At 37.9% G+C, this 16975-nt stretch overlaps 1 non-coding gene across 1 annotated transcript; it reads left to right on the top strand.

Moving 5' to 3' along the window:
- Positions 1 to 5511: 5511 nt before the first annotated feature.
- Positions 5512 to 5620, top strand: LOC141572511 (U6 spliceosomal RNA). The gene has a single exon (XR_012497840.1). It is a non-coding gene; the product is annotated as a U6 spliceosomal RNA (small nuclear RNA).
- Positions 5621 to 16975: the final 11355 nt, after the last annotated feature.

Below are 16975 nucleotides of genomic sequence, written 5' to 3'. Positions count from 1 at the left end.
TGTTGAAATATGGTAATTGTACTTCAAACCTTGATATATCAATATATCAGTTTCTGAGAGGGAGATATTAAAATCTTCAGCTACTCTATTTCTTCCTGCAGTTCTGTAAGTTTTAAGACTGTATAATTTGGGGTATCTATGTGTTTTGCCTGTTGCATTTATGTTCTTGCTTATTGTTTTTATTAGGAATATATAATGACTTTTTATCATTCATTATCTTTTGAGATTAAAGTTCCTTTTTGCCAACTATTAAGATCACAACCCAGTTCATATTTTCCTGGCGTATGCTTTTTCATCTTTTTATTTTTAATTTTTTTATCTCATTATGTTTTACATTTGTTTCATAGAGCCAATTTATTGTTGGATGTAATTTCTAAAAATCCAACAGCTGAGATTAATTTATTTGCATTTAATGTAATTACTATATATTAGGATTTAGTCCTACCACCCATTTGCTGTATGTTCTTTCTATTTTTAACCTCTATTTCTTCTTTCCATTGGTTAAGTTGAGTTCTCTCCTGTGGGTTTAAAATTTATACATAATTTGTGTGTGTGTGTGGTGGTAGGCATTAACTTCAGACTCATACCTATGGGTTTAAGAGAGTTCCTCCATCTCAACAGTTTGAACAAAAGTCCAAACAAAGTTTCTAAGATTGAGGCTCAAAGATCCTCAAGCTTAGAAATGTGTCATGTACTCATGTTGATCCAATCACTTGCTGAGGTGGGAGGTGTTTCATCTCCAAAGGAAACACAGGATACTGTTAACCAAAAGAAAGGGAGAATGGAGGCTGGGAGACCGTTAAACAATACATGTGTACTTCTTCATATTAAGTAAACTTCTTTGAGTCTCAGTTTCTTCATCTGTGAAATGGCAGTGATAATACCTACTCAAAGGGGTGATACGAAGAGCATATTGGGCAATAGATATTAATGTTTCTTGAATCATAAAGTGCTGTACAAAGATTCGTCAATATTCTTACTCTTGCATTCCTCACATGATATAACTATCATTTGTTTAATGTTGGTATTTATCTGTACTATAGCTGGGGAATTACCATCCTATTCAGCATTTCCCCTAAATTGTATTGATGCCTGTAGAATTGATTTTCCTTTCCCGAGAATAATGTCAGGATCGTGACAGGAACATGTTTGACCTGGAAGACAATTTCCATCCGAAGAGTCCTAAAGTTGCAGGGCAGGGTACCTTGCTAGTCAACTTGCCTGACTCCACACAGCTGAAAGCTTGGTGCGATGCTACCAAACTGGGCTCCAGTTCCTTCTCTACCTCAAATTGGATGTGTGACCTTAGTGACATCACTTAAACTCTCTGGACCTGAAAAAATGGAGGTCAGAAGATCTACCTTTCAAAGTTGTGGTAGGATTAAATAAGAGTATACGTAAAATGCCCTGGCCTTGGAGAAAAGTCCTAATCTTGTCAGACACAAATTCAAATCTCTTTATTGATCCCTTACTGATTTCCATTCTACTACATTATGGTTAGGTTGAGTGCAGATTCGTTCTCATCTCTGAAGTACATTAAATTACTCTGTCTCCTTAGAGAATAACTGTTATCCGCTCCCACCCCCAACCCCCACAAGGCCCGAAGTCTTCAAAATTTGGACCAGGGATACCTGCCAGCAGGATAGTTTCACAAGAGAGATCCTGTTCTTCATAGGCAACTGGAGTTGATAATTCTGGTTCTTTTCACATATGAAGGATTTAGACTAAACTTAAAGATAGTGCGTACCTGCTATGTTTACTGGAGTCAGTTTTTCTACCACATTGCTCATGAGCCCATAATAATCTCACGAATTGGATAATAATATCTCTATTTTACTGATAAGGAAAGAGAATATCACATACATTAAGAAACTTTACCAAGGTGACACAGTTGATAAGAAGAAAGGAGATGGAATGTAAGGAGGATGACTTTGGAGTCAGATCTAAATTAGGATCCGGGCACTGCCATTTCCTAGATCTCAAAATGGCCCAGTGACCTAATCTCTTAAATCTCAGTTACTGTTCTTCGTCTATAAAGTAGGGATTATAATAATATCTACCTCACCTGAATGTTGTGAGGTTGAATTGTGAGAGTGTATGTAAAGCAGAGCACCTGGCACATGGTAAGTGCTCTATACATACTTGGGTACTTGATAAGTGTACTGGGAGCCCGGAGTCCATCTGTAGTGCTGCCTTATAGGAAACTTTTATCGCCGTCAAGCTCCTTTAGAACATTTCACTGGACATTAAATGGTTTTACAAATCCCATGGGCTATGATTCAAAATGACATTCTTTTGAAATGAGGCAGCAAGATAGTGAAAGGAGCCCAGGCATGGGCATCTAGAGACCTGAGATTTAATGCTGGCTCTTATTTAGTGTGTGATACCTTGGGCAAGGCCTCAGTTTCCTTATTTGTAAAATGGAGAAAATATTCTTTGCTTCACAGGGTTTCTGAAGGCACAAATGCAGATGGATACAAACACTCTTTGTTTTAGAAATGCTGTGTAAATAGAGGGTTTTCAATTTGTGTTTTCTATTCTTCCCAGAAGGAGAGTAAACAGGAATTGAGATAACCTGAGACCTGCCTTCTAGAGAGTAGCTATTGATTGGGGAACCCGTCCCTTACGTGAGGCCTGATGAACTATTTGCTGCTGCTATAGCTGCAACTTGTACTCAAATATGAATCACCATGCCCGCTAAATCCTCAGCCCTGTGGAAGGGCTGCACTGTGAAGACCATCCCTACTCACATCCTGCCCCACACAGCTGTTGGTTGGACCAGGGACTGGGAATCTGACCCGAAAGCAAGCATCCCATGAGCTGGCAGGCGACCTACAAATGTGGTCTGACTCCTAAAAACATGAGTTAGAGGAATCAATATTTGTCTCTCAGGAACTCAAGTTAGGAAACATGAGGTAATTGAGGCAATTAGTAGCAATGAAAACTGTGACTGAAACAATGTAAAGAGAGAGGCCATGAGATTGAGTTGGGGCACGTGTGGGAGGAGATAGAGTCTGGGCTGTCACAAGCCAAAGTGATGAGGAAGCAGAAATTATGAGTAAACAGAAGCTATGAAGTAGAAAAAGACAATATATGTTTCTTCAACAAGTATTTCTAGACTTCCTACGAACTAGGCACTGCGTTACGCTCGAAATATACAAAAGTGACTAAGACAGCCTCTGCCTTTACAGCACTTAATCTTAGTAGGACAGAGAGGCAACATAAGTAAACATACAAATAAATAATTCGAAATTGTTTTAAGGGTTAAAAGGAAAACAAATATTGGACTGAGATAGAACATACCAGAGAGGGAGCTACTTTAAGAAATAGCATGGTGAAAGAATTTCTCTCAGAACAGATAATTAAGTGAGACCTGGAGAATGAGAAGGAGCTAGAGAGGAGTATTTAAGGTAAAGGATGTATAATGCCTGCCAACAGGAAAGGGCTTATCATGTTCAAGGAAGTTGGAAAACAACAAAACAAGCCATGTGACTAGAGGAAAGGGAGGCAGCAAGTACGAGTATGAAGGGGAAAGAAGGAGGCACTTCGCAAGACCAAGCAGGCCTTGGTATGGAGTTGGGAGTTTCATCCCACTGTAGTGAGAAGCCATGAAAATATTTGAGGCTGAGTAGTAACATGATCCCAGTATCATGTGGTAGATGAGCTTGAAGGCTAAAGAGTTAGTTCTATCATTTACCACATGTGTGACCTTGGGCCAATTACTTAATCTCTCTGTGCAGAGTTTTGTTTTTTATAAAGTTGAGGTAGAATGCGTTTTACCTAATGGAGTTGTTGTGAAGATTAAATACACACACATTGCATAAGATATACAATGATTATATAATAAGTTAGGACAATTAAGTTCGTGAACACATCCTAGAAAAAGTGCTGCATGCCTCATTGTTGAATATCACTATGGTCACCTTCGAACTACTTCCCTTGGGAAGCTGTGCACTGACGCCAGTGCTTAGTTCACCCTTCAAAGCAATTTTGGAACTCTTTTTCTGGAATGGCCATCAGAGCTGTCATCATATTACCCTTGATGTCCTGAATGTCATCAAAATGTCTTTCTTTCAACATTTCCTTTATCTTCGGGTAAAGGAAGAAATCATTGGAGGCCAGAGCAGGTGAGTAGAGAGGGTGTTCCAATACACTTATTTGTTTATTGGCTAAAAACTCCTTCACAGACAGTGCTGTGTGAGCTGGTACATTGTCGTGATGCAAGAGCCATGAACTGTTGATGAAAAGTTCAGGTCGTCTAACTTTTTTTTTTTTTTTAACTTTTATTTATTTTAAGTGTGTTTTTCCAGGACCCATCAGCTCCAAGTCAAGTAGTTGTTTCAATCCAGTTGTGGAGGGTGGAGCTCACGGTATCCCATGTGGGAATTGAACTGACAACCTTGTTGTTAAGCACCACGCTCTAACCAACTGAGCTAACTCACTGTCCCTTCGTCTAACTTTTTCAAACAGCCTTTTCAGCACTTCCAAATAGTAAACTTGGTGAACAGTTTGTCCAGTTGGTGCAAATTCATAATGAATAATCCCTCTGATATCAAAAAAGATTAGCAATATTGTTGCAACATGTTTGCGTACTTAATTGTCAGACCTCATATATATTATATATAAATAATAAACATGTTTATATATTATATATATAGTGCTCATAGCAGTTCCTGACACATAATAAACAACCAATAAATGTAAATTTGTATCATTACTTTGTTTTTTAAAAAGTCTGTAGCTACTGTTTAGAGAATGAATGAGTGGGGGATACAAAGGAGGCCAGTTATGAAACTGAAGAGTAGTCTCGATGAGAGATGATGACTGAAGTAGTGTTAGTGGAGACAGAGAGAAGTGGACTAATTTGACATATTTTTGGAGATAAAATTTTCATATTTTGTAGATGGAATGGACATTGTGGTTGAGGAAAATGGAGGAACCAAGAAGGACTCCTAAGATTCTGGCTAGAGCAACCAGGTCGACGGCGGTAACATTTCCTAAGAGGGAGGAGGCTGGGGGAAGCAGGTTTGACAGGGAAATTAGTTCTATTTTAGACATGTTAAACTTAAGGTGTCAGTGACATATCCAAGTAGATGTCAATTAGGTAGTTGGTTGTAAGTTTGGAGACCAGAAGAGAAGTCTGTGATGAAGATATGAATTTAGAAGTTATTAGCATAATCAGCATTTGAAGACATAGAGACAGTTGACATCATCTAAGAAGAGGATATACAGAGAGAAGTGAAGGGAGCCAAGAGTCCAGAAGAGCAACAAATTTTAGGATGGTTGAATAGACTAGGGAACAAGGAGAGACTTGTGAAGAGAGTAAAATCAGAAGAGTGTGGTATCAAAAACCAAGAGTGTTTTAAGAACATTGGAAAGGACAGTTGTGTGTAGAAACGTCAAATAAGATAAGAATAGAATAATATTGGTCATCGATGACCTTGACAAGAGCAGTTTGACTGAAATAAGAGGACTAAATAAATATCAAATAGGTTGAAGAATGAGTTGGCGGTGTTCTTGCTTTGATAGCACATATACTAAAACGTGAACAATACAGAGAAAATTGACATGACTCCTACACATGGATGACACACAAATTTATGAAGCATTCCATATATTTTGTTTATGGATTTGACTTTTGGACAATGCTACTTTTACATCTTCAAAAAGAAAATTGAATCAAGAAGAATGAAAGGGATCATAAAACTGAATATAAACAGAAACAAATAAGCCTAACTAAATTAAATAAGTAATACAACCACTCTGAAGGTAAAAAAAAACAATCTAAAAATCTTTTGAACACAGTAGTTTGAATATATACCCTTAGACGAAAAACAGAACAAAACTGCAAACAAATCTTGAACCCTATTTAGTACATTGTTTTTGGTAGTGGAATGGATATAGCAATTCTGAAATTATTTTGTGTTAATTATGACATTGAGCAAATGAAAAAAGACATTGATGCTGTTGAGAGCCGGAGTTTTCATTGTGGGAAAGAGGACATGCAAATAAGAAATGGGAGAAAGAAACCTGTGGTGTTGAATTGGAATTAGAAGAACCAGTAGTGAATTCATGATTAAAAATTGTTGAACTAAATAAAGTTGCCATTTCCCCCTCTTGGCCAACTAAGAAATATAGGCAGAATAATAGTTGTAAAATCACCATTTTCCAACCATCATAGCAGTTGATTCAGGCAAGAATTATCAACAAACATTGAAACCTTTGGACAAAAGTTTTGAAGAGGAACAGGGTAATTACATAGTCTCAAAGTACCTCTCCACAGATAACTGATTGTTTACATAGGAAAAAATGCTAACATTACAGTGAATAAAGCTGGGCAGATACCACCTTAACCAACTCGTCAAAGTGAACACCATTAATAACGGGATCAAGCGATACCATGTTTCTCCTCACGTGATATAGTGAGGACACAATATCCCATAGATAGTAATCCTGCACCCTACAAAAAAAGAAAAGTGAACCTGAGACAACATGAGACAACATAAGAAAACATGAAACAAAACCAAATACAGGGAAATTTTATAAAACACTGACCTGTACTTTTCAAAAATAATATAATAATGGTGAAAAACTAGGGAACTGTTCTAGATTTAAGGAGACTAAAGAGTCATGACAGTTAAATGCAATGCGTGATTAGGGATCAGGCACTGGATCAAATCCCGTATCAGAGGGAAAACTGCTAAAAAGGACTTTATCAGGCCAATTAGTGAACTTTGAATATAAGCTATATGTAAATATCATATCAATGTTAAATATCCCAAGTTTGATCATCATACTGGGACGAGGGGTTTATATGTAGGTATATAAGAGAATTTCCTTGTTCTTACAAAATACACACTGAAGTATTTAGGGAATTAGAGGTAAATATTACAATTCAAGTGGTTCATTAAAAAAACCACATATCCATATGCACATATGCACCCACACACAGAAATAAAGAGATTGGGGTAAAATATTAACTCTGGTGCAGCAGGGTGAGGAGTATATGGGAATTTTTTGTACTAGTCTCGCAACTCTTCTGAAAGTTTAAAATTATGTTAAAGTAAAAAGTTAAAAAATAAATTGGGGATGAGGAAGTAGAAACAATATGTAAATAACTTTAGAGAAATTTGACTCTGAAGGGGAGCAGAGAAATAGGACTGGAGAGAGTCACAGATATAAAACACTAGCTCTTTAAAAATCAGAGAAACTAGAGCACCTTTGCCACTCTAGATGTAAACAGGGATAGGCCCTCCTTTTTAAGAAGAGATATTCAATCAGAAGCCCTACCCTCAGGCCCACTAAGACTCCCCCACTTCTAGACACCATGAGCTCATCTGAAAACACATTTTATTCCGAAAACTGCAATCAGGGAAAGACTTTAGGGTTACCACTTGAGGGCAGTACAAAATGCTGCGTTCCCGGTGGTTTTATTGTTTCAGCTGTTGGAACAAAACCAAGCCCTTTACATGATTTTCTTTCAAATGTATTATGTGAAATAAACCTTCTAACACAGCATTGTTTTCAAATGTTTTAAACAAGAAAAGCCCAACATAATTCATAACAGGAGTTTGGGGAAAGGAGAGAAGGGGTGAGAGAGAGGGTCTCATGTTTGGAAAAATGCCTGCCACATGTTCTGAGTTTATAAAGAATAAATGATAACAGAAAAAGCCAAGCATGTCAGAATTGGAAGGGACCCTAGAGAAGGATGAATCCAGCCCTCTCATTTCATAGATAGCACCTTGGGTCCAGAGGAGGGAAGCAGCTTGTTCAAAGCCCACAATGACATGGTAGAAAAGGTAATGGTTTCAACACTCATCAGTTTGGTCTGTGAAGACAGAGGTGGTGATACTTTCAAATGACATCACAAATACAGCTTGCAAAGAGATTGACTCCATCATTGCTATTGATACTGAGTTCTTAGAAAAATTGTGACACCTTAGTTGTGAGACTGCCCGTTGTGTCTTCCTCTACTCTGGGAAGATATAATTGTTCACCTTCAACTTTTACCCACTTCAACTGGTCCTAATGCTTTGGAGAGCATGGATATGATCAATCATGTTCAACCTATTTCCTACCCCTTTCTTGCAGGAGCTTTCTGACAGGACCCTAAGAGGTCACAGGTTAGACTTTCCAACATTGGGGGATGGAGTGAAAGGGCATTGGAAAGAAAGTGAATGGGTATATGGCAGTACACTGTTTGGAAAAAATTAGCAGTACCAGTGCAGTAGCGTGGAGGTGATCTTAAAAAGCCAATCAGAAAATCCTAGTGGAATGTAAAAACTCTAAATACGACCTAAGTACATAATGGAGAGTAAAGTCACTTTAGACTGATCAAAATACAGAAACCAATGTAACTTCATATCATGCTAATCAGTGGGCTCAATTACGTAGAAGGGCCTCTGACCTCATTATTACCTACAGAAAAATGCTCATGCATTTCAAAGATCTCCTAATTTGGCCCCATGCCACTCTCTAGTCTCATGTCCTGCCATAGGTCTCATTCCGTGCTCCAACCACTTTTTCTGAACTCACTGCAGTGGTTTAACTATTATGTCAGGCTATGTTCTGCACTTGGTCCATTTTGAAGTTCATCTAAAATGCCACATCCTCTGGATGTTTCCTTGATCTGACCTTCACAGTTACTTGAAGGTTCCTTTTGGCTCCCTTGGGCATTGCATGTATTTATCTTTAGCATTCATTTCTGCCTTGTCTTCCCCACTACATAGTGAGCACTTTGAGGGCATGGACTGGGTCTTAATACTACTATTATGTTAGGGATTGTTTCCGTTTATTAAGAATCTACCAGCAATCTTCCTACCTCTGCTGTCTTTCCAGCTCACGCCTTCCAACACCTCAACTCCAACAGTTCTCTGATTCTACCCACCCCCTGGGTCCTACAAGCCAGTGATCCCAATATCTCTTCACCATTCCTCATGCATCTGCTTCTCTAAGGACACCACTCTCTCCTAAATATCCACATGTTCGCCAACCCAGAATATATATATTATAAAGTCAGAAGTTAATAAGGATAAACACATATTAAGGAAGGAAGAAAAATAGATGAAAGAGTATATGAGAAGGGGGAGGGGTTGAGATTTTAAGAGTGGTCAGAAAAGTCCCCATGGATAAGGAAACATTTGAGAAAAGACTTCAAGTAAGTAAGAGAGTGACCAAGAATATATATATGGTGGGGAGAAGTCAAAACAAAAGGAAGAGCAGATGCAAGGCAGGGGTGTGCCTACTGGATTTGAGAAACATCAAGGAAACCAATACAGCTGGAGCAGAGTGAAGGAAGGGGTGAATGATTAAGAAAGGAAGTCAGAGAGGTGATAGTATCGAGTGGGTCTTGTAGGCCATTTTAAAGACTTTGCCTTTTACTCTGAATGAGATGGAAAGTTATTGGAGAGTTTTGAGTAGATGAAGAACATGGTATAGCTTAGGTTACAAAAAGATTATTTGGGCTATTGTGGAAGAAAATAGATTATAGGTAAACAAGGGCAGAAATCAGTGAAACAAATATAAGATTGGTGCAATAATCCTGATATGATGAGACTTGGGGCAGGGTGTTCATATTGGGTGGGAGGAAGAGAAAGGGAAATACTGATGATGTAGACAAGAGGGAGAATTGCTGGAGCATAGGGAAAAGGATTGATTTTCAGAGTACCAAAGAGAGGGCTGAGTATGACAGCATGAATGCAGATGGGTAAGTTATTTGTTGAGAGGGAAAAGAGAGAAGGTGTTAGAAGTTTGAGGAAAGAAAAGGTATGAAATAATCATTTGGAGAAATTGTATGGACTTTTAAAATTAAGTTATTAGCAGATAGCACTAGAGACCCACTTGAGATTCATGGTGATGAATTTGAAGAATCCAGTTGACATTGTTGTAAGTTTTTCTTAATCTACTTTCTCAAAGATGGAGAGTTAGATTGTCCAGGGTAGGGGTTTTGAGAGGCAAACTAGCAAAGCAAGAGGAAGCAAGAGAGAAGAGGACATGTCAAGGGAATGATTATAATATTGGACCTTGGAATTTAAGTGGGTGAGAAGATAAGTGATGTCCTTTGAAGCAAAACAGTTTTTAATTTTGACAAAGTTCAATTTATCTATTTTTCCTTTTGTTGCTCATGCTTTGGGTGTTATAGCTAAGAAATTATTGCCTAATCCTTTCTAAAACACAGTTCTGGATTTTTATTTCCCATCCTTGGAACATTTTAATAACTCCACATTGCCCTTGGAATAAAAACTTCGTTTCTTACTTGCTTATAAGACCAGTTTGCATCTCCCCCTAGCTTTACACCCTAACAAAATCCAACCCAAGTGAATTACAATACTTTTCCCAGCTCCTTGCTCTCTTTTGCTTCTGGGCCTTTGGGCACATTATTCCCTCTGCCTGTTAGACTCCCTTCTCCATCCACACCTTGCTTCATCAAGGTAATTTCTACTCTTGCTCCAGGTCTCAGCTTCCACACAGCTTCCACTAGGAAAGCCTCCCTTTGTTTCACAGAACAGATGTATTTCTCCAATGTATTTCCACATCACTGGGATCTTCTTCTCCTTTTAACTTTATTACATTGCATTTATAATTACCATTTAACTTGTTTATCTTCCTCTCCAGGTGGCGTGCTCCTTGGTGGGGGGAGACTATGTCGTACTCACTTTTGTAACTCCTTTGCCTTGTAAAGTGTTTGGAGCATAGTATGTACTAAAAACTTAACTTGTTGAATGGGTAAATATTTAAATGGTAAGAAGCCCATTTATTTGCTCTTTATATAAGTCCCATTCTTCAGTGAACCAGTCCTTGGGAGTTCTAATCAATGGTCTGAAAACAATCCCATCAGGCTAGGAGTTGCAGGAAGTTGTTCAGTGCTTTGTTATGGGCCTGAGATAATTAATGTACCCTGAAGTTTCGATCAGAATCTTCTCTGTTAAATCATAAAAAAATAAATAAATGAAATGAATCACAATAGCCTTTTGGTGGACATTTAATTACAGGTATAATTTGTTTTATATAGGATTTCAGATTTACAGCTTTTCAAAACCAGTTGGTTTAGTTGGATCCAATTATTCAATGTTGAGGATTTACTAGACCCTACTGCATTTTGATGTAACAGAAACTACAAAAAAAAAAAAGTAGCTTATTGAATACTTATTGTATGCCTAGCACAGTACTAAGAACTTTATATAAATTATCATCATTTCATCCTTACAACTGTTCAGTGAGGTAGGATTATCATTTTATGCAGGAGGGACAGAGTGGTGAAATAACTTGTCCAAGTTCCCAGGGGCAAACCCAGGATTTGAACCTAAGCTTTTCTGACACTAAATCCATGTTTTTAGCCATTTACTTCCTTCATCTTACCTAATTATAATGTAAAATTTTGCAAAAAGAACTGTCATATCTTACTTGAGGTTAAGCTTGACAGTCAGTCAATAAGGCAAAAATTGTATATTATGAAAATTACCCCTGAAAAACTCTTGCAGTTTTTTAGTATAATATAGACACGTTGTGTCTACATAAGCTCAACACAGCCAATTATTTTCTTCATCTTTAGGTCAAATCTTTGCTTCTTTAGCTGAGCATCAGCTGAAATCCTTGACTTGCATATAGAGACAATATTGAAAGTAACAACAAAAACCCTTTCTTTAAACACTGAGCACTGATGGTGGGCATAATTGCATTCATATACAGTTAAATGCAAACATGATGTTACTCTTCCATTTACATACTTTGATTTTTCTGTACTGGGAGATAGAGTGGCTAGTGCCTCCAGTGCAATTATGTACCCTTTTTTTTTTATCTCTCAGGATCAAATGTTGCTGTAAATTAGGACAGTCTCCCCAGACATTTAAAATTTAACAGATTTACTTCGGGTCTTTGTTAGGGGTGAGACACGGTGTTTATTAGTAAAGCTAATGAACCATTATATGGGGGCCATTATAAAGATAACTAAATCCTTAATCATTACCATAACCATAATGCAATAAATAGTCTCCATTTTTTGAGCACTTATACCCATATGCTAGACATTGTGCAAAGTGCTTTATAAGCATTGCCCAATTTTCTTTATCACTCTGATCTAGTTTGCATAAAGCTGAGGCTCAAAGACTTTTAATAACTTGTCCATGGTGTTAGAGCTCACGGAGGACTTCATTCAGTCTCAAATTTGTCTGATTTCAAAGCCTATCCTCTTAACCACTGTGCTGATGTCAGGGTTCCTGGCCTATATACCTTATTTCCTTTTGAAAGGGTGAAATAGATTCTTGATTGTGCTTCTTAAATATCAGGGCCACTAGATTTGAAAATGCCATAAACACAAAACAATAATGGTCTCCTTTGTTTCCAATAGTGATTTTGCTTCTCTGAGACCCTTCAAACACATTTCTATAAGCCTCTTCTGGCCCAGCCACGATTGTCTCTAGGTATTTTCTAACACCCCCTCCATCCTTCTCTGCTAGTTCCTCCCTTTGCCATCCCCACCATGCTCCACCCCCCCAAACATCTCACCATGCCCAGGACATACTTGTTCTTTTGTCCTTTGCTGACACATTCTTTACCTGGAAAGCCTGGCCCCATTGTAAGGCAATGGTCAGGAGTTTGGTGAGGAGTCCTTGAGGGTTTTACAAGTAAACAGGGAAATGACAAGATATGATTTTTTTTACCTCTGTCTATAAGGAGAATAGATGTAGGTGCAAACATAGAATTGGGATTAAAGAGCTTTAGCAACAGACCACAAAAGAGGCAATGGTGGCAGTGAAGATGAGAAATGGTCATATCTAGAATACATTTTGAAAATAGAATTGAAATTTTGGAGATATATATATATATATTGGAGGTTGAGCTAACAAAACTTGCCGATAGGTTGGACTTGGGCTGTGAAAGAAAGCACAGAATCAAGGAAGAAAAGCAATGAAGGCCTAAACAAGGCATCCTTTATTTGTGTTATGAGATGTTCAAGACACAGTCATCGTTTTAAACTCAGACACAACTGTGATTATGGCTTCAAAAATCTTTGAAAGAGTTGTCTATTTGTCATGAAATGTATATGGGGGTTGTTTAAGTTTTCTCCAACTATGTGACCCTGCTAAGTACAGAACACTGGGCAAGGCTCTCTCACAAAAGTTGCTTCATTTAACTTTCCCCAAACTCTTAGAAGTAAGAATTAATATTCCCATTTTACAGAAAAGAAAACCAAGACGTAATTTATCATTTGACTGAGGTTATGCAGTCAGAAGGGGATGAGCTGAAATTTGAAGTCAAATTTGACTCTAAAGCCCAGGCTCTTGTCACTTACAATGATTTAAAGATACAGAATCAGAATTCCCCAAACTTTTCTCCTCATTACTCGAAGACTCTGTTGACTCTCATGTGCCCTACTTTAGAGCCCAAGGCTGGCAAACAGGACAGCTTTGTTCTGTCTGTAGCCCATCTACTGACTTGCCTTGTGATTTAGAGCAAGCTTCTTAATTTGACGGTGTCTCAGCATTCCCACATGTTAAGCAGGGCTAGTAATTAGTTATGGAAACAATGCTTTGAAATCTGCAGATGAAAGGACCTGCAGCCTTGAGTGAAAATATTGTCTTTCTAATGATATTCTTTTGGTTTCTTATAGTTTCTAGGACCCTTCACAAGGAAAGAAGAAAAAGTAAAAAAGAAAAGGAAAGAAAAAGGAAGTAAATAGGTGTTAAACTGCATTTGCTTGTTCACTAGAAGCCAATGGAGCTTTTGGGACATAAATGTAATAATCTCCCTTACTGTATAGTGCTCAATAAATATTACAAATGAATGAATACATTTTATTCAAAACAGCATTAAGAGCTTTGGAAAACCACTGAAGATTTTAAAAAGTGATTTCCATTTTGTTTCTAGCCTCTTAAACCCTAAATACTCTCCAGGAGGAAGATAAAGGAGCTAACACTTATTTCTGTTGTGTGCCAGGTATCTGGTTAACTGCTTTCACATGGAACTTCATTTAATCATCATTATACACTATCAGGCAGGTGTTATTATTACCTTAAGTTTACAGGAGAGAAAACCATGGGTTGGTGTAGTTCCTTGACTTGTCCAAGGTTACAAAACTAGGAAGTTGCAGAGCCAACGCTAGACCAAGCTGGGCCTTCCCAATTCTAAATTCAGGCTCTTTCTAGGACACCCTGATGCCCTGAAAAATTAGCAATGATGACGTCTTTAAATGGTCCTATCACACCCTGGGTGTGTGGCGTTTTAAAATCCTTACTGCATGTTCTTTTCAGTCCCTGGCACAGGGACAGTTATTTGTGTAGCACAATTGTTATTATTGTGCAGCCTCACATATTCTTTCTGCCCTGGGCAAACATGAACAATAATGGGCTATATTTATGAAACCAGCAGCTTGGAAGCATGAGCTCCAGATTACCATTACAATTGCAGTATAATTTTTTTTTTTTTGGTAGCTTAGCACCATTTATATGGAAGGCCGTTCTTAAAGTCTCATGCAAATAAATTAGTTCTTTGTATATTCAGAGAGATCCCCACAGTTGGTTGTGTTTTTTTTTCATAGTTCCAATCAATCATCCTGCATTTCTAAATGCTGGCATCACAGATGTGCAGTGTTCAGGAAGAGCTGATGCAACAGTCCCCTCCAAAAGTCAGAAAATAAAGAAACCCAAATCACTGTGGTTTCCCTTAAGGGTGGGTTGGCGAGGGGGAGTGGGAGTTAGAGTAGGATAGAAACATGGGATGATAGGCTGATGACAAAACTGTTCATGATCTAAGTTCTCTTCAGGATCATCCTGGGTTTAGGGTTCTTATAAATCTGGAGCCTCATCTTCCGGTTTCCATGGTTAGAAGCACCATTTTATCAAGTCTCCTTGGGTGTGAGTAACATCTGCAGGACACCAGCAACATGCCCTAGTAAAAAGTACATTTGAGTCAGAAGGCCAGTGTATAATTCACTATGAATTTGGACAAATTCCTCTTCTGTAAAATAAAATTAATAATCCTATAGGGTTGTCTTGAGGATTCAATGAAATAATATGAAAGCAGCAATTGTTGGTTATCACTATCCAGATTGAAGTCATCATACACAGCTTTATTTACCTAGAGAACATCTACCTTTCCGATGACAGGGATATGTGTATCAGCTGTTCAATGCAATGTATCTGCAAAACTGATTTAGTAATTGCAGGATTGTCTGAGGCGTAGAGAGTTAAAGGGTGAAGTGGTCTTAAAAAATGGTATCCTTATAGCTAGTACCACTTATTGGACATCTATTCCAAGCCAGGCTCTTTGATAGGACATTTATGCATGTTTTCTAATCCTTGCACCATCCCTACAAGGTAGATATTATCTCCAATGTACACATTAGGAATGTGAGATTTAGAGACCCAGAGATATTAAGTGGCCCTAGAAAAAACATTTAAGCCCTTTTTGTCTGCTCCATGAAGCTCATTCTTGTTACACTGAATTAGATAATAACATATCTTCCATTAGCTACATTATACTCTCCTAAAATAGATTTGGGATATGACCCAGTGCTTTGACGAGATCTGGGACACGCATTTGCAAACTATCATTGGTGTATCGTTAAAAAAAATCCAGTCCCAGAAGTGCTAGATTTTTTTTTTTTTTCAGTTTAGACCATCACTCCCACCCCCCACTACATGTCAAGTTTTTAATTTAAACCAGAACCAATGAGCAGAGAAGGAAACGAGTACAAATTATTGGTGGTCTGGAAGGGGCCTGGAGCAATTCTAATATAATGATTTTTAACTAGTCTTCCTTGGCTGAGAGGTCTAATTATCATTACTGTCGTTTTAACCAAGGCCCAAACCTGATTTAAGCAATCCTTATTTAAACAAGTTATTTAGAAAAATCTTTGTTCCTTGGTTTTCTTATCTTTAAAATGGGGATAAAATTAGGATCCAAATAATAACTGCACGAGACTATGCATTCAGTTCAGTTCAACAAACTTTTATCATGTGCCTATTCGACTCCGGGAGTTGTGCTAGATGCTGTAAAAACATTTATAAATTGTGAAAAGCAATATTGTATACATATGTGTTGTTTTTCACTTAATATCAATCACACAATAATTATAACGATAATACCTTATATTTCCTCAATATTTTCCACATTGATTTGCATGAGAAAATGAGGCTCAAATACTTTTTTTATACATGAGAAAACTTTTATATTCATGAGAAAATGAGGTCATACACTAAATGACTCCAATATTCTCTTTACTACCCCACATTGCTTTTCTAGGAAACTATACACTGGGACTCTATTCACCCTAAAGTATCAATTTCTTCCATGACTTTCAGATTTCTTAGCGAAATTTGTGTATCTATGTCTTTAGGTATTTTCACAGATGTTGTTTTATTCATCCTCACAACAATCTTAAGTTTGTACAACTAGAAATGGTAGAGCTAGCATTGGAACCTGGATGCTTCTGATGTCCACGCCCTGTTTATTCCATTATGCTATACTGCTTTGGTTATGAGCTGTCTAACCTTGTGCAAATCACTTGACCTCTCTGGCCTTCAGTTACCTCACCTGTAAAGTGGGTATGGTGATTACTACCTTTCAGAGTTGTGAAGCTCAAATATCTTAATGTAAAATAGAAAACTCAAGTAGAAACATCAGTTGTTGTTATAGCTGATAGAGGTACCAAGGTGGAGTAATTTAAAACAGTATCTCCCCTTCTCCCTTGAGTTAAAAAGAATAACAGCAAAAGGAGGTTGAGATTCTCTTGAGTAAGCAGTTGCTCACCAGACCTGCATGGCTTATTCTTCATGGCTGGACCTTGTAAAAAGGGGTCTGAACAGAGCCAGGAATTTCTGGGGGGCATTTCTGGGATGGTTTGCCTGTGGTGACAAAGGACTAAAAACCTAGGTGGGTTTTAACTCAGTCCTGGGTTTAGTTGGCTCTCCTGGTGGGTCAAATGGTGACTGCTATGATAATGGTTACAGAGGTGTGGGTCTGATAGAGTTGCGGT

Source organism: Rhinolophus sinicus, linkage group LG06 (assembly GCF_036562045.2).
Source record: "Rhinolophus sinicus isolate RSC01 linkage group LG06, ASM3656204v1, whole genome shotgun sequence".
Taxonomy (NCBI): Eukaryota; Metazoa; Chordata; class Mammalia; order Chiroptera; family Rhinolophidae; genus Rhinolophus; species Rhinolophus sinicus.
The sequence above is the reverse complement of the archived record's forward strand: the minus strand, read 5'-3'. Positions and strand labels throughout refer to the sequence as shown.